We start from the raw sequence: 19,744 nt of genomic DNA on the forward strand, positions 1-19,744 counted from the left end.
GTCAAATCAAATATGATTTGAATGGTGGACTAGCATAGCTGAAAAGGGGAAAACATCTCTTCCTAATCTTTCTTCTTTTTCCTCAGACAGTGGCTTTTATGATATTCCAGCCATATCACAGTGGGTTTAGCCTGGGGCATCGGATGCTACTTAAATCCCTTCTTTTCTGTCCTATAAATTCATAATCTGTGAATAACTATTTTCACTTTGCACTGGCAATCAGTTTTTGCTACTAAAATTTTGAACCTGGAACCTCACTTATGTTCTGTAGTGCTTGTAGAACTCAAGCACAACTACACAGTTTAAGGTTAAGCTTAAATTTGAACAGCCCAACCCACCCTAACACTCTTTGGAGCCAGTGTTTCTGCTTAGCCCAATCTGTCCTCTATTGTCACTTAAGGTCAAGAGGTTACACAATTTATCTGTAAACAACATCAATAAAATAAAATAAAATAAAATAAAATAAAATAAAATAAAATAAAATAAAATAAAATAAAATAAAATAAAATAAAAAATAAATTAAATTAAATAAAATTAAATTTAATAAAATTAAATTAAATTAAATTAAATAAAGATAAACCGAGGACATGACCTGAGTTTGTAGTATTCTTAAAGTATATCCAACATTTAAATTTAGCCACTCGAATTCTACTCCCATTCTCGTTGCTTCCCCTGAGAGAATGCTGTGCTAAAGCATCTCCTTTCATATAAAAGAAATTATCTTCAATGATTGAAGTTTTCCTTCCTTATCAAGAGTTAAAAACCATGGTTTTGGTTTTACTTCTGGATGAGAATGGGAAGAGCTCCATGGGTTCAACCCCAAAAAACCTAGTATAACTACTGAAAAATATTAAGTGTCATTCACTCAAAGTCTCTAGAAACTGTCCTAAGGATATTGAGCAAATAAAGAACATTTATTCAAGAATGCTTACCAAGTGATGGGAACATTTAGAGTCTGTGAATTTCTTGCTGAGATCTCCTCTCTCCCCACCACCTCACTCACAACTCAGCGTAAAGAAAGCTTCACTCTGTGTGGTTGTGACCAAGACGATGAGGCGCCCTCTCTCCTCAGTTCCCAATCAAAGAATACACTACCTTACACTGGGGGAGATGCAAGCATTTATAAACCTTTCCAGTTCAAAGATGAAGAGGTATGTGATGAATAGTTGAGTAGTCCCTTTCTTTACCCAATCCAACACAGAGACTATAAATATAGCCCAAGTAGGACAAGCTGAAAACTCTGGGGTCCCAGTCTCCCTCACATCAGCAAACAAGCACCTAAGACTCTCAGTTCAACAACCTTCCAGGAACTGAATCATGCCAATAAACTGAGTTCAGTTAGAAATGGGTTCTCCTCCTGTAGAGCCTTCAGATGATACTGCAGCCCCAGTCAACTTGTACTGCCACCTCTTAAGACAGCCTGAAGTAGAACCATCCGCTGAACTCAGAAGATGTGTGAGTAGTAAATGTCTATTGTTTTAAGCTGCAGATTTTTAGGAGAATCAGAACTGTTATAAAAGAATCAGAACTGTGGGGTTGTTGTGAGTGTAAAATTAGATAATGTACCATAGGAAGCCTCTGGCACAGCATAAGGACTTAACCTACATTATCAATTTCTTTGTATTAACATTTACCAGAGGCCTGGTGCACAAAATTTGTGCACAGGGGAAGGGGGAGGTCTTCTCAGCCCAGCCTGCACCCTCTCCAATCCAGTACACCTCGGGGGATGTCCTATTGCCAGTTGATCGGGCCTAAACCAGCAGTCGGACATCCTCCTCACAATCCGGGACCTCTGGCTCCTAACTGCTCACCTGCCTGCTGGCCTGATTACCCCTAACTGCTCCCCCTGCCAGCCTGGTTGCCCCCAGCTGCCGACCCTGCTGGCCTTGTTGCCCCCAACTGCCCCCCCCACACACCAACCTGGTCATCTCTTACTGATGCCTCTCCGGCCTGGTTGCCCCTAACTGCTCGTCTGCCTGCCTGATCACCCCTTACTGCCCCCCCTGCTGGCCTGATTGCTCCCAACTGCTCCCCCCTCCGGCCTGGTTGCCCCCAACTGCCCCTCTGCCGCCTGGTCGCCCCACGCAACCTGCTGTTCAGCCATTTGGTTGTCCCTCACTAACCCACCTGCCAGCCTTATTGCCCCACACAGCCTGCTGTTTGGTTGTTACTGTGATGGAGTCCCGGATAATTTGCATATTCCTCTGTTATTAGTATAGGTTATATGTAATGAGATTTCCCATTTATTAGCATATTCCAGGAATATTAAGAGGATGGATTTTATTTTATCTACCTTTCAAGAACTTCTAAATAGACTGCAACACATAAAATGTACTTCTAGAATAAAGCATATCTCATTTGACTTCCTGTATTTTATTCTTACATAAGTCCCTTTGGTAAGTTTACAATAGCTTACTTTATTCATCCATAAAATGTGAAATAATTTCCACCTACACTCCTCACAGGATATTATGAAAATTAATGAGGTAATATGTATAAAGCACTAGAAGCCTTTAAAGAGTGCTATAAAATGAGTATTTATCCCTGTGGGTGGGTCCTATCTTTTTTTCTGAATGGCTTCTAGCATGGTGTTGGAAGAGATGATGGATAGATAATAGGTAGGCAGATGGAGAAAGAGAGATAAAAAAATAGAATAATAGGTTACAGTAAAAATTATAGCGGTTTTGGAATTTTAATGAAAGCATCTTTTTTTTTTTTTACTTCTTGATCACAGGTACTTTCAAGTAATGCAGACACCCTATATTTGACATCTATCTGGTTTCTTTTGGTATTTTTGAACTGATCTAAAGAAACACTTTTATATCTTCATAATTAATTTAACACTTTTTTCTTTCTAATCTATATATGATTGTTTTTTTATACTAAAAAGTGAATTGAAAATATTCTGATTTTCTGTATACTTTATCAGTAGTTTTCAAATTACTAATGCTTTAATATTCTGTTCCCATACACGTGTGTGTGTGTGTGTGTGTGTGTGTGTGTGTGTGTGTGTGTGTGTGTATAAATACAAGAACATGTAATAGGACACTAAAATGGAATGTTTTATGGCTGATGTTCATGGCATATTTTGATGTCCTTCTTTCTGACTACATCTGCCTTATTCCAAACGTTAGAAAACATGACTGTTGAGGCCAATAAGGTCTACATTTCACAGTTGAAGCGACTGAAAAGAGACTGACGTGCAGCATCGTTTTGTCTTTTGTTCAAGTCCACAGTTCTTGGGAAAGGGATATTGTCACAACTCGATCACAGATTGATCAACTTGTTCCAGGACTGGCTCTCTGGTAAATCAGAATGGATGCAGAGAGCAATGGAGAAGTGACTGGAGAGGCCCCTGCTTTGTCACAATTTTGCATGAGTTGCTTGTTCCTGGTTGTCCATGGGATTTGTGAGAATGGTCATATCAGCCAGGAGCTAAGTAGAAAACTGTGGAAGCATTGAACTTCAGTATTTCATTCCATAAAAATAACCATATTTCAGAAATTGGTATTAATAAAGCAACATTAATCCTGGGGTAGAAAGTAATGGATTGATAAAATGCATTTTATTGGATACCTGAATAGCAAGCAGCAATGAATATACTGTATATGTAGGTACATATTATAAAATATATATATATATGTATTTTTCTAGGAGATTCACTTCCTTACATATGAGATTTGTTTATTTTTAATAGTCACTAGGTGGCAATTCTGAGACCAAAAGGCACAGTATCTGATTATGAGTGTAGTTTTATGATCTATTAAAATTTCTGTTCAAACTGGAAAGGTAGCATTATCTGGGGAAATTAGTTATATGGGCTTGTTTTTTGTTTGAAAAAATATTTGTTTTTACAAGGTTGAATGACTATACAATTTAAATGCCGACAACTTAGTGTCCTTTAAATGCTACTTGACTAACGCCAATAAGTGAAAAGCTTCCTACATTTTCTCTTAAATTCTTCTTTTCACGGCATTTCAACAGCCTCTTTTGATCACTGAGAATACTGTAGCAGAGCTATAGAAAATGTTTGTCTCATTAAAATATACCCTACCGCAAGTTCAGAGGATTGTAAGCATATGTATAATTTTATTTCCACTGGGTGATTTTTGTAATGCGTATGAGCCATGCTCTCTAATGGAGAGTGCAATGTAGTAAGGTACTTTAAATAGGCATTAATCCTCACAATACATTTGCAAGTTAGGTAAGCAAAGAGAAGCGAAGAGCCATAATAAGCATTATCCACATCCATCTACCTTCACAGCCTGTAAAGCTAGAAATCACACATCATGAACAAAGGACATTTGCAAAAGGAACAGCAGGGATACTTGTGGCATGTTTTCTTCCTGGTTGCCATAGAAAGATGAAGCAAAAGGGGAGCACAAAACAAACTGTATTTTTTTAGAAAAAGAAACAATAAATTAAAATAAAATACAAATCAATGCAAGATAATTGTCATGTGAGGGAAGAAGTAAAGTCTTAGGCTGCTCATCCAGATAATAACATTCAGATATTGATACTATAAAAAATATTTACCACTTTCAATCCTATTGCTACAAAACTGCTTTTCTTCCTGAGTTTAATTGACGGGCTGACTTATTCTGGCCAAATGAATCAATTGAAATAGAACATCAGTTTATTTAGGTGGAAGCTCAAAAACCAAAAGTCAAAGCAAACAACAAAAAATGACTTTTTACATTGCCAACACTTCATGAAGAAAGGGCTCCTGCATGTCTTACTTGCATATAATAAAACAAAAATTCCACTGAATTTTCTAAAAATGACTTTATCTTATTGAATAACTTATATTTTCCTCCTTGGGCATGGAAAAAATATGATAAGCCTCATAGTAAATATTTGAAATCAAATAGAATATACGTTTAAAACATATATGGTTTATAGAAAGGGACACATCAATACTTATTAATGAAAACAGGAATATAGTAAATTAGGTTGTATTTACAGTAGGCAATAATAACTGTAGTTTATAGCCATCTTCACTTCCCAATCGAATAAAAGTCTTTGACAATCAATGTGATTTGGCAAAAATGAGGCATTAAGCCACGAAATTTAATGTTTAATCTAAACTCCTTATTTATCAACCATGTGATTTTTGTTTATACAGATTTAGTGCCTGAATTTAAACAGTATCTATAATATAAAATAATCTTAAATGGTAGTGATTGTGCATTTACATTCTTTTTAATTAGCCCACATACAAAATTTTGGAATCATTACCCCATACTTTTTCATAAAATAAGGATTAAACTTCCTGAATAAAATTTTCTGTAATTTTTTTCAGTGTTAGAATTAAATAATAAATGCTTAAATAGCATGAAAAAATGTGACTCCAAAAAATCTTCACTATCATCACCTTGCCCTGGCATACTGCTCTTGCTATTTCAACAGAGCTTTGGTTTTCAATGAGAAATTTTAAATCTCTATCAAATATTTCAAAAGCAGAAAATAAGACTTTTAGAACGTCATTCTTTTATAATAAGACTTGAAACTTCATGCCTATATAAGAATATGGCCTAAAATACTGTAATATATACATATATATTGGAAACACTCATTATCAGAAGGGAAAAAATTCTGGAAACATGAATTGAATAAAGATAAAATATTTCTGAAATATTTTTAAAATTTATATCTTCTGATAGATACATAATTTTTCACTTAAAATCAACTTTGCCACTACAATTTTTCTGTTTATATTTTAACATTGTGGAATTTTAAAACCTCATCAAAATATTCCTAAAGTCGCCCTAACCGATTTGGCTCAGTTGATAGAGCGTCAGCCTGCAGACTAAAGGGTCCCAGGTTTGATTCCTGTCAAGGGCATGTACCTTGGCTGCGGGCACATCCCCAGTAGGGAGTGTGCAGGAGGCAGCTGATCGATGTTTCTCTCTCACCAATGTTTCTAACTCTTTATCCCTCTCCCTTCCTCTCTGTAAAAAATCAATAAAATACATTTTTAAAAAAGATTATGGTTGCTTTTCAGAGTCCTCAGAATGTCTCCTTATCTCTAAGCAACATCTCTTTGAAAAAAAAATTCCTAAAGTCATTAACTTCCTTAATATAAGAACAAGGCATATTCATACTAGCATACACACACACACACACACACAAAACACAAACCCATGCAACTTTTAACACCATCAGTATGAAATCTATGGCTATAGATTTAGCCATATGGTTTTGTATGTTCAATTTCAGATTTATTTATATAAGGATCCTGTTGCTTTTGTTTGCCCCTCAGAAATCATTTGAAAACATTAATATAGTTGTCTATATTTAGTTCAAATTGAGTTTTGGAACAGTACGATATATTGTGACATGCAGCATCTGTCTATTTCACTTAACTATGAACCTTAATTTTGTATATGCTGCTTCTTGGCTGGATGCAAAAGCAAAGTGGTCTTCATATGTGTGGAACAACCGAGGAAGAGCCATCAAGTCTCGAGGACACAGCTGTATTCAGCCTGAAGGGCCAGAGAACCTAACTGAAGCTTGAATATTAGGGTCCTGTCAAGGGGTGAGCTTGCTGAGTGATTGGATAGCCAGAGACCCGACCTCACTTCTCCAATGAGACTGCATGCTGAGCAAGAGAACCAATTTGGCGTTTGTCCTTTTCTGAGAAAAAGAAGCTCAGTGCATTTGAAAACACATTCAGGTTTTTCTAATTCCATACTTTTGCAGAATGGATAGATGGGTCAGATGGAGATGGCTTATCAAAACCCTTTAAATATGGATTACAGCCCTACCTGGTTTGGATCAGTGGATAGAGCATCGGTCCTGGACTGAAGGGTCTTGGGGTCCATTCTGGTCAAGGGCATGCACCTCAATTTCAGGCCCAGTCCCTGGCCCAGGTCGGGGTGTTGCAGGAGGCAGCCAATCGATAAGTCCCACATTAATGTTTCTCTCCTCCTCCCTTCCACTCCGTGTAAAAATCAATGGAAAAATATGGTCGGGGGAGGATTAACAAGAATAAAAATAAATATGGATTACAGAGCTGCCACCTGAAGGCCTTAGGGCAGTGATGGCGTACCTATGACACACGTGTCAGAGATGACACGCAAACTCATTTTTTGGTTGATTTTTCTTTGTTAAATGGCATTTAAATATATAAAATAAATATCAAAAGTATAAATCTTTGTTTTACTATGGTTGCAAATATCAAAAAATTTCTATATGTGACACGGTACCAGAGTTAAGTTAGGGTTTTTCAAAATGCTGACATGCTGAGCTCAAAAGGTTCGCCATCACTGCCCTAGGGGATGAAGGTAAAGATGCCATCAGATTTAGTGCTAAAGAGGAGGTCAGGAATAAGTCAGATTCTTTGAACTTGAGGTTATTAAGCAAACAAATACAATGTCTGGTGAATGCTAGATCAAAAAATTATGGTGATTGGACATAAATTGGAAAAAAGATATAATTTAAAAAACTATTATGAGAAATATTGTGAGACAGAATTTACTGAGATTTAGCAGGCAAACAGAGAAGGGATATAAATAAGAGAATATTACAGATATTTGTATGATATCAAAGAATTATGTGCAAAAATTATAGAGAATTTTGAATGTTAAAATCATGTGGGACTTTATTCCTGTGTAAATAAACCCTCTTAGACCTCTTTTTTTCCCCCCATCCAAATTAGGTTCTCTGTTCTCCCAACATCCATCAATTCTCCCTGATGTAGGGTATGTGGCCAAATGGCTGTAACTGATAAGAGCCTATCAGGGCACTATCAAGGAAATAATAAGACCAACCCACAATGGATTTTTACTCAAAACTAGCAGAGATCAGTTCATCCAACATGGCAACTAATTGTACCTTCCAGTAACAACTTGCCTCATTATGCACTCATCCCATCTAATAAAAGAGAAACATGGTAATTGGCGTACGACCGCTACCCTTCCCATTGGCTAATCAGCGAGATATGCAAATTAACTGCCAGCCAAGATGGCAGCCGGCAGCCAGGCAGCTTGAATCTAACATGAGGCTTGCTTGCTTCAGTGACGGAGGAAACCAACACTTCCCGCCTGCTTTGCTGGCCTCTGAGCCTGCAGTTTAAGAAACATTGTAACGAATATAGAAGCTAAACAAAACCCCAGAAACCTGCTTTCAGCGAGCCTGGGGTCTCAGAGTTGGAGTTGATACAGAGTTTCGAGAACCGAAACAAACCAGATACCTTCTGTCAGCAGCAGAAGCCTCAGAACTGGAGCCAGAGCTAAAGCTGGCCCAGAATAAAAAAAGAAAAAAGAAAAAAAGGAGCAGTTGGGAGCTTCAGTCTGACTGAAAACAGCCCTCAGTCCCTCACCCAGACTGGCCAGGCACCCCAGTGGGGACCCCCACCCTGAAGGGTGTGTGAGCAGCTGCAAACAGCCATCATCACCTCATCCAGGCTGGCCAGGCACCCCAGTGGGGATCCCCACCCTGATCCAGGACACCCTTCAGGGCAAACCAGCCAGCCCCACCCATGCACCAGGCCTCTATCCTATATAGTAAAAGGGTAATATATCTCCCAGCACCAGGATCAGCAGAGCCGAGAGGCCTCGCGGCACCGGGATCAGCATGACAGGGGGCAGCGCCCAAATCCCCTGATCGCCCTGTGGCTCTGTGTGTGACAGGGGGCGGGGCCACAACCTCTCTATCCGCCCTGCTCTGTTCATGACAGGGGAAGGCGCCCCAACCCCCTGATCAGCCCTGCTCTGTGCCTGATAGGGGTGAGCTCCCCAACCCCCTGATCGCCCTGCGGCTCTGTGTGTGACAGGGGGCGGGGCCACAACCTCCCTATCCGCCCTGCTCTGTTCGTGACAGGGGAAGGCGCCTCAACCCCCTGATCAGCCCTGCTCTGTGTGTGACAGGGTGCGGCGCCCCAACCACCCCCCCCACACACACACGGGCCCTGCTCTGTGTGTGATGGGGTAGAGCCATAACCTCCCCATAGGCCCTGCCCTAAGTGTGACAGTGGCGGCGCCCCAACCTCCTGATCGACCCTGCTCTGTGGTGATAGAGGGCGGCGCCCCAAGCCCCTGATCTGCCCTGCCCTGAGTGTGACGGGGGCGGTGCCCCAACTCCCCTAGCGGCCCTGCTCTGTGAGTGACAGGGGAGAGCTCCTCAACCCCTGATCAGCCCTGCTCTCTGCATGACAGGGGGGAGCTCCCCAACCCCTTGATTGACCCTGCTATGTGCGTGACAGGGTACGGAGCCCCAACACCCCTGATGGGCCCTGCTCTGTGTATGACAGGGGGCGGGGCCACAACCTCCCTATCTGCCCTGCTCTGTGCCTGATAGGGGGGAGTTCCCTAACCCCCCCCCCCCCCCCCGCCCCACGGGCCCTGCTCTGTGTGTGACGGGGTAGAGCCATAACCTCCCCATTGGGCCTGCCCTGAGTGTGAGAGTGGTGGCGCCCCAACCACCTGATCGGCCCTGCTCTGTGGGTGATAGAGGGTGGTGCCCAACCCCCCCCCCCACCACGGGCCCTGCTCTGTGTGTGATGGGGTAGAGCCATAACCTCCCCATCGGCCCTGCCCTAAGTGTGACAGTGGCGGCACCCCAACCCCTGATTGACCCTGCTCTGTGGTGATAGAGGGCGGCGCCCCAACCCCCTGATCCACCCTGCCCTGAGTGTGACGGGGGCGGTGCCCCAACTCCCCTATCGGCCCTGCTCTGTGCATGACAGGGGGGAGCTCCCCAACCCCCTGATTGACCCTGCTCTGTGCATGACAGGGTATGGAGCCCCAACCCCCCTGATGGGCCCTGCTCTGTGCGTGACAGGGGGCGGGGCCACTACCTCTCTATCTGCCCTGCTCTGTTCATGACGGGGGCGGCGCCCCACCTCCCCAATCGGCCCTGCTCTGAGCCCGACCAGGGGCTGCACCTAGGGATTGGGCCTGCCCTCTGCCACCCGGGAGCAGGCCTAAGCCAGCAGGTCGTTATCTCCCGAGGAGTCCCAGACTGCGAGAGGGCACAGGCCGGGCTGAGGGACCCCCCTCCCTCCCCCCGAGTGCACAAATTTTTGTGCACCGGGCCTCTAGTTCTAATATGTTAGTGTACTAAACACTCCTGTGATGCAATGGTCTGAAATGATAAGACCATGTAAGGACAAATAATGGCCACCAGGCCCAGCCTGTGCGGTTCAATGATCAAACCATGAACCAAGAAGTCACTGTTGATTCCAGGTCTGGGCACATGCCCAGGTTGCAGGCTCAGTCCCCAGTAGGACATGTTTCTATCTCTCTATTTCTCTCTCTCTAAAAGCAATAAAATCCTATTTAAAATTTTTTTTTAAATGGCCAAGGGCTTTTCTGTGACATCTCCACCCCTTCCCCTGGAAAAATCTGGAATACTCCTTTCCATGAAAGAAGTAAATCTCATCAGGAAGGGCTGCTGTCTTTGGAGTGGCCCACTCTCTCACTAATAAACTCGCATTCACTTTAAATTCTCTGCTGCCATCCTCTTTGAATTCTTTCCTGCACGAAGCCAAGAACCCTCAGTGGGAGGCAGACCACTGGGTGCCTGGACCTCTGAAACGTCTGTGTCGCTATCTCGGAATCTTAACTCTCTAACCACTCCGTTCTTGGTAAGAATCAAATGACCTTCTGTCAGTTTACTCAAGCTCTGTTCTTTAAATGTTACTTCAAAATTGTCATTCACATCAAGCCCAGGCCAACCACTCCAGTCAGCAGAAATTCACCTCTTTGAAAATTTTAGTTGTCCCTTCCTGCCTCTATCTGAAGCATTTTTCCTTACTCCACTTGGAATTGTTCATTATCTTTGTATGTGTGAGTTCTGTTTTGGACATGTTTGCTTAAAATGTGTGTATGCCATCAGGTGAAGAAGATGTCAGCAAACAACCTCAGATGCGAGTGTAACATCCGGAGGATGTTTAATCAGAAATGCAGTCTGTGGCTCATATTCTAGGTTTAAGGGGAACTGTGCGGATGAGCCAGATTGCAAGAAAATAAATTCAGAGAAAGGCAGCAGAAGGCTCAGACTTACTGTCCTTCAAAAGATGTTTCTCTGAGCTGGGAAGAATCGGGGTAAGACTGCAAGAAGTCGTAGCCTGCCGGGGTCCTGCCCCAGCAGGTCCAGGAGTCCCCAAAGGTGTGGACGGAGTCGGCGAAGAAGGAATGACACGGAGACAGCGTTCAGTTGATCAGCAGCCTAGCCAGGATCTCCAGCCAGGATCTCCAGCCAAGTTCTGGTCTGGATCTCCAGCGAAGTTCTGGTTCGGTCCACTATAGTAACCAATAAATAGAATTCAAAGAGGATGGCAGCAGGTTCTGTGTCCATGTTCTCTTTCTAGGTTCTCCAGGTTCTCCAGCCAGGTTCTGTCCAGGTTCTCCAGCCAGGTTCAGTCACCAGGTTCTAGTCAAGTTCTCTTGCCAATTTCTGTAGTCAGGTTCAGTCCAGGATCTTTTGCCATGTTCTCTCGCTAGGTTCTGTCTCTAGGTTCTGGGGCCAGTTTCTGTCCAGGATCTTTTGCCATGTTCTCTACAGCGAAGTTCTTCTGTCTCTAGAGAACGTTCTGTGTAGGTTCTGTGCCTAGGTTCTGTCTCTCTTGGTTCTGTCTTCTTAGTTCTGTGTTGTTACATCTGTATTTATACCAATTGATTCCAATCCTATCAATCTCTATTCCAAAGGTTAGGGTGTTTCTTATCTCCATTCCAGGGAGTAAAGATTATGTAGCTTAAGCATGATTGTTCGTAGTTAAAGTGATTAATTACCTGCCTGGCACTTAGTTGAGGGGTTTTATTCCCTCCCTAACTTCAGGGGAAAATCCCTACCTGGGGAAACAACCTTTCTCAGAGACCTTGGTTAAAACACATAGTGCCAAGAAGGTGAGCAAACATATTAAGAACAGTATGCCATATATGCCAGGTCCCTTGAAACAGCAAGCATGGACTGGTTCCCGGCAGTAGCCATGAGGGTATTGGAAATCTTGCCTCAGGAACCAGAGGTTTTGGCCATTAGCCATGTAAAAATCCTGCCTTCGCCCTAACCGGTTTGGCTCAGTGGATAGAGCGTCGGCCTATGGAATGAAGGGTCTCAGGTTCAATTCCAGTCAAGGGCATGTACCTTGGTTGCAGGCACATCCCCAGTAGGGGGTGTGCAGGAGGCTGCTAATCCATGTTTCTCTCTCATCGATGTTTCTAACTCTCTATTCCTCTCCCTCTCTGTAAAATAATCAATAAAATATATAAAAGAATAAAAATAAAAACCCTGCCTTCAAAGAAGGGGTAGGGGTGAAGAGTGGGGGGTGGGAGTTGGGGGGTGGGGAGAGAACTTGATTCAGTCCTTGGGAGAGCACAGCACTGGAGCTGTTTCATCTTGAAGATATCACTGAAGTTTCAACAAGGGCATAAACTGGCCTTTAATCTTATCTGCGACGGTCTATTTGTTATGTTGTAATATCTCTATTAGAGGATAGAAGAAGTCAGCCTTCCAGTTGTTAAGTGAGAAAATAAAATAGACAGGGACAAGACTTTGTCCATGGAACCTGTTTATTGACATTTCTATTTGTTGTTGTTGTTGTTTTATTTTGTTCTGTTGTCCCCTACTCAAACCAGGGTGGAGGTGGAAACGAGGTTAAATTCTTCAGTTTCACATAGAATCCGCTCAAAATGATTCAAGGGCAGGAAGTTGACCAGCAGAAGCTGCGAAACAGTGCCAGTCATGTGTCTATTACGTGGTGTTACTTGAAGTAGAAAATAATCAAGGGGTTTTCAAAATGATTCTGACAACTCATTAAGCTTGAACTTCCTCATGAAGCTTGAACTTCCCATATGCTCCCTATAGAGCAGAGCCTATGAATTCATAAGGATGCATTTAGAATCCGGCCACTAATGAGACATCTCCTGGCCAAGCCTTCACCTATAATACCCCTTCACCTAAGCAAAATGGACAAGCACACCCTTGGTTTGTCTTGAGTGAGTGCATAGCAAGACTGGGAAACATGTGAAGAATGACAATAAACCTTTCCATTTTCTAAGTGCTAAATATTTGCCTGACATTCTACTTACATCATCTATAATGCTCATAACTAACTGGCAGGGTTGATAGTATCTTGGATTTCTGGATAGCAAACCATAAGTCTGGAGGTTAATTAAGTTGCTGGAGGTCACATATTAAGTAATTAGCAGGACTTGGATTTGAACCCAGGTGAAGAAATAGATGTTATCCAGGTCTAGTCCTGCCCCTGCTGGGGCTATGAAACATCAGGAATGCTGACCCTGTGAAATCCTTTGATCCACCCTTAAAGAAACCTCTGTAAAACTTGTGCCTGGATTTCCATCGTTTCTTTTCATGGGGAGCAAGCAGGTGCTTAACCAGATGCTCCAGAAAACATGGGGGGCTGGGAGGTCAGAAGGATACTAAACCCCAAAGTGAAGATTTTGAGGTGAATTATTCGAGGCAGAGCAGCGGCGGTGATAACACGCAGCACACTGAGGAAGCGAAGGAGAGGCAAGGCCGCTCCTGTAAGGGCGAGAATGCTTCAGAGCCGTGTACTGTCTGCTGCCTCTCTCCTTGCACATTGTTCTGGCTTCCTTCGCTTCTGGTTGCTTTTCCCTAAATTATTAAGTGCACTAGTTCCCTGTGATGGCCATAGCAAATCAGCATGAAGTCAGCACCTTAAAACAAAGGAAGTTTATTCTCTCACTGTTCTGGAGACCAGAAGTCCAAATCCCTCGTCAGAATAGCCAAGTTCAAGGTGTTGGCAGGGCCACATTTTGTCCAGGGACTGTAGGAGAGGATCTGTTCCTCACCTCTTCAAGCTTCTGGGGGCCACCTCTGGCTTCCTGTCACCTCCTGTTCTGTATAGCCCCTTTGTGTCTCTCTGATAAGACACATGTAATGGCATGTAAGACTCACTGGGATAATAGAGAATAAACTCCATTTTTTTTTCCAGGAACCTTAACTTAATTACATCTTTTGCTATATAGAGCAGCATTCATAGGTTCCAGGGATGAGGATGTGGATATGTCTTTTAGGAGAACATCATGCGGTCCACTATAGTAACCAATAAATAGCAAATAGACATGTGGTTAGTATGATTAGAATAATACATCCACTATATCTTTTTTGCCTCCTGCTGCATTCTTTTGATTGAACAATGTGGTAGTGGTACAGGACTGGTGGAAAAATATTTGGGGCAAGATATCATAATTCAGGGACAATTTCATTGGGAAATAAGGGTTGGAAGTGGGAGGAGCACAAGACTCTTTCAGATGGCGGTCCTCTTGACCTGAGACCCAAACCTTCCAGGGGCAGGGAGTTGGTGTGTTAAGTGTACTAGTATTCACATATGTGTGCATTCCAATAATAAAGGAGAAGACATCTTCAAATAGTGTTTGTTAAATGAGACTCAAATAAAAATAATCATTTCACATAGTTTGGGCAGAAAAGTAAACATTGTGAAATACTAGGTTCAGGCAAATGAGAAAATGTAATTATTACATGATTCAGGGAAGGAAAATAGTCTCAGAAACCCTAAAAAATCAGATTGAAAAGGTTTGGCAATTGATTCCCTCCCCTGAGACTTTTAATTTATAAACAGTTCATAATAATATTCTTTCCTACATCTGTCAAAGGCTCACAGAAAGCATTTCTCTAGCACTCACTCTTTTATAAAACTGTTATTAACTTTTTAAGTAATTGCTACTCTTTCTGTTTTTGCCTGAATTCCAGCAGGTAATTTGGCACAGACATATCCGCAGTGAACAAAGGCAGTGACAGGGGGATATGTACAATAACACTGCGGAATCCCCAGAGCTTTGTTACCGGGAAACTACAGCTTTGCTGGAGAGAGACACGAGAAGAAAGTAAAGTCTGTAACTCCGTAGGGTAATGATTGCAGCTCCAGGAGTTTATGGAGGGAAATTATGTAGATCTAACATCAGCGGCGCTAACCTGGTAGAATATTTTATAAACATTAATTCAGATTCAACTCAGAACCAAAGTACAAGGAACTGATTGGAGGCAAAGAAGCACATTTCTGATGTTCCCACCATAAACATAGACAAGGGTTCACAGAAATCTAGCCGTTCCTAGTATTTTCATATGCCTTTCAATCTTTTGAAGTGTTACAAACGACACTTCAAAATGCAAATTGTTATTATCTTTTTAGAATCTCTAGAGGAATACTATAAAAACTTGTCTTTTCCAAACTTACATAGCAAGAGGAATAAAAATGAGGCCTGTATAAATTTTAAAGAAAACAAATCACAAATACAACTTGGGACTCTCTTGTTTTAACATATTTGGTTCTCTATAAAAATTTACATTTCTATGCATCATTTTTGTTTTACACACATGCTTATGAGGCTGGATCTTGATCACATTTTTTTCAATTAAAATTTTATCTCTACTGACAGTTTGATGTGGATGCCTGCGAAGGTAGATCTTGTATACTTATGCTCCTACAATCAAATAATAGTAAGAGTGATAATAATAAATCCAGCACAGATAGTGCTTACTATGCACCAAAGTCTATTTTAAGCCCTTTATATAAATTAATTTGTTTAATCTTCAAAGTAGCCCTATGAAGTATGATTATGTCATTTTATGAATGAAAAAACTGAATGTTTATTGAATAAAAAACATTATTTATGAAAAATGGTTTCCAAGGCTTGCTATAAAACCAAGTCAATTGATCTTTGCTTGTGATATAGCTCCTTGCAAGCTCCAAGTTGTTCTGGATATTTTATAACTGATTAATGTAATAGTGGAATTGACTCATCTACAATATATATAATTTGAATACATTATTGCTAGTGCCAGCTTGACTCTTAAATTAAATTTTGAATTAATATATATTTTGTAATTTATACATTAATTATAATAAGAAACAGTCACTTCTGCCAATTTTTTCCTAAGCAAAATAGTCAAACAAATTCTGATATATGGAAGAACTGAGTAGATTTTTATATTTATGGGATATATATTAATATTTATATCTATCTAGACCTAGAGAAAGAAACAAAAAGATGGAAAGAAACAGACAAAAACAGAGACAGAGGTCCAAAAAGACCAACAGAGTTATCAATTTTTGAGCTGCTAATATAATAGCCATTTTTAGCCAAAGCAAGCAATTAAAGTATTTAGTTATCAACTGAAAGATCAAGTAAACATAAGTCATCAAAAGTCGTGATTCAAAACTGCCTCATTTTTTTAAAGAAATTAACACATAAGTAATCTTCATTTGATGATCTATTGATATAGGTCCAAGTGTTTTCCTTTTATGTTAAGTCACAAATTGAAGTTCTAGGATGTCTTTTCATTTATAAACTACTAGAGGCCCGGTGCACAAAAATTTGTGCACTCGGGGGGGGGGGTCCCCTCAGCCAGGCCTGTGCCCTCTCCCAGTCTGGGACCCCTCGGGGGATGACCACCTGCTGGCTTAGGCCTGCTCCCCGGGGGATTGTGCCTAAGATGGCAGTCAGACATCCTTCTGGCAGCCCGGAAGCCCTTGGGGGATGTCCACTTGTCAGTGGGGAGCAGGCCTAAGCTGCAGTCAGACATCCTTAGCGCTGCTGAGGAGGCGGAGAGGCTCCCACCACCACCGCTGTACTGGCAGCCATCAGCCTGGCTTGTGGCTGAGCAGAGCTCCCCCTGTGGGAGTGCACTGACCACCAGGGGGCATCTCCTTCATTGAGCGTCTGCCCCTGATGGTCAGTGTGTGTCATAGTGACCAGTCACTCCCAGTTATTCTGCTGTTAGGGTCAATTTGGATATTACCCTTTTATTATATAAGATAGAGGCCTGGTGCATGGGTGGGGCCCGGCTGGTTTGCCCTAAAGGGTGTCCTGGATCAGGGTGGTGGTCCCCACTGGGGTGCCTGGCCAGCCTGGGTGAGAGGCTGATTGCTGTTTGCAGGCTGGTCAAGCCCACACCCCTCCCCAGTGGGGACCCTCACCCCATGGAGGTTTGGCCAGCCTGGGTGAGGGGCTGATGGCTGTTTGCAGTCTGGCCAAGCCCCCCAGTGGGGACCCTCACCCCATGAGGGTGTGGCCAGCCTGGGTGAGGGGCTGATCCTGTTTTCAGGCTGGCCACAGCCCCTTCAGGGTGGGGGTCCCCGCTGGGGTGCCTGGCCAGTCTGGGTGAGTGGCTGATGGCTGTTTGCAGGCTGACCACGGCCCCCAGTCACCCACGCTCCCAGTGGAGGCTGGCTGGAGGCAGGTATCTAGGATTTATTTATCTTCTATAATTGAAACTTTGTTGCCTTGAGCGGAGGCCACAGCCAGCCAGGGCAGGCGGGAAGCTTGGCTTCCTCCATCACCGGGGCAACCAAGCCTCCTGCTTACTCCAGCTCTGTGACTGCCAACCACCATCTTGGTTGGGTTAATTTGCATATAGTCAATCTGTCTGGCTGGTGGGCGTGGCTTGGGGTGTAGCAGAGGTGCGGTCAATTTGCATGTTTCTGTTTTATTAGATTAGATACCTATATAACATGTTCATAGCACAATAATAGCTAAAAAGATGAAAACAACAAATACAGATTCATAAAAGAAAATACAATTTATTTTTCATGTACATAATTGGAATTCACAGAAAAATTTGACTCAAGATGGTGGTTGAAATTGGAGGCTCATACTCCATCTTACTAGCAGTAACTTACTAGCAGTAGAGTTGGAGAAAGGCACTTATGGATAAAGAAGTCACTTTTTGAAAAGCTGACTGGAGCACAGACGGGAGATATGATTTGTGGCAATGTTTGTTTAGGTTTGATGATGACTTATCTTTGGTGATGAGTGATCTTTGCTAAGGAAACCTCTGGGGAGGAGATTTATGACCACTGCGTTCTTTTGGGAGGCTCTGTTATTAGGCCAATAAGGGAGTATTAAAAGAGTCCTATTCTCAAATTCTTTCAGCTCCAAATAATTTTTATGCCACAGTTGTGTCTTCTGGACCACTTCAATATAGTGGAATATTATTCAGCCTTGAAAAGGAAGGCAATCCTATCATCTGATCAACATAGATGAATCTTGAGGACAAACTGTGAAATAAGCCAGTCACAAAAAAAAACAAATATGATTCTACTTGTACAAGTTATCTAAAGTTGTCAAATTCACAGAAACAGAAAGTTGAATGGCAGTTATGAGAAACTGAGGGGAGCGGGGTAGGTGGAAGGAGAAAAAGAGTTGTTGTTTAATGTGTATAGATTTTCCGTTCTGCAAAATGAAAAAATTCTGGAGATCTGTTTCACAGTGTAAATATACTTAACACTACTGAACTCTTCATTTAAAAATGGTTAATCTGGTAAATTTTATGTTGTTTGTGTTTTATCACAAATTAAAAAAAAAAAGAACAAACCTTATCAGTTAGTTATCTTTGATTAAGACACATAACTTCTTGCAGGCTTAATAACTTTCATCTGTTAAATGGTGATTATAGAGATTATAGTTATGGCATGTTTGTTTATAGAAAAAAAATGAGATAATAAATGTAAAAGTCTTTACACAACATGTGTCACACATCCTATATAATAAAAGCCTAATATGCAAATAGATCAAACAGAGGAATGACCGGTTGCTATGACATGTGCTGACCACCAGGGGGCAGACGTTCAATGCAGGAGCTGCCCCCAGACCACAGGCCCCAGGCCAGCCAAGGTGGGTGCCAGTGGGGGCCCCCCAATTGCCCTGACGGTTGCCCCACAGAGGGAGGCAACCAGCGAGCAGGTGGTGTCAGGCTGGCCAAGGTGGATGCCAGCAGGGGCCCTGCTGGTCACCCCACAGACTGTCCCTGATCTCTGGCCAGGCCTAGGGACCTTACCCGTGCACGAATTTCGTGCAACAGGCCTCTAGTAAGTATAATAGAAAACAAAAAGAATTATAGTCAAAAAAGCAAAATAAATGATACATTGGTGTAAAATAGAATTTAAAAGCTTACTCAGAGCATAATGTGTACAATAAATGACCCCTGTGCTTTCATATATTTGTTTCATTCCAGTATGAGAAGGCAATGAATCCCAGGAAACTTGTGAGGAATTACTTAATATCCAATTATATTATGGAATTGAGATCTTGATTTCTGTCATGATGTAGTCACCCTGACCAGCCTTTGATTGTTTTCCTTATAACACAGCAACCTCTGGACTGAAGATTTCACCAATATTTGGTGAAATAGAAGCAAATGGGCAATGTATTCCAGGGTAACCCTGGTTTAGTTAATCAACTTGGAAATGGCCATCCTATTAATAAAAGCCTGTGTGGTCGTGATGCCCTCATGCCGTGATGCCCTCACGCCATAATGAGTGATCACCAGGAGTCTGCGTGCACAGCAGGTGTGTACAGGTGGGCAGGGGCTATGTGCACAGCACGGAGGTGGGTCCTGCGGCTCCACACAGCTCAGAGGCGGGTCCCATGGCTCCAGCCTACCTCTTTGAGGGAATCCATTGAGGAGCCTTGGATGGGTGGGGGGGGGGGTACCTCTTTGGGGCTATTGGTTGTGCGGCTAACGCACTGTAAGAGGGCACAAGCCAGGCTGGGGGACCCCCCCCCCCAGTGCACAAATTTCATGCACCGGGCCTCTAGTATTCAATAAGACTACATTTTTTTAAGAGGTGTGTTGGGGTAGGAGGAGTTAAATGGGAAAAAAGGAATAAAAGATAAAAAGATTAAAATTCTACTTGCATAATTTATCCATCTTCTCACCTGCTGTTTTTATCTTTTAATTTTTTATCTCCCTCATTATAACCTCATCAGGGAGCATTCCATGCTTCATTGCTTGATAC

The sequence above is a fragment of the Myotis myotis genome, unplaced genomic scaffold (genome assembly GCF_014108235.1).
Source record: "Myotis myotis isolate mMyoMyo1 unplaced genomic scaffold, mMyoMyo1.p scaffold_m19_p_1, whole genome shotgun sequence".
In the NCBI taxonomy this organism is placed as follows: Eukaryota; Metazoa; Chordata; class Mammalia; order Chiroptera; family Vespertilionidae; genus Myotis; species Myotis myotis.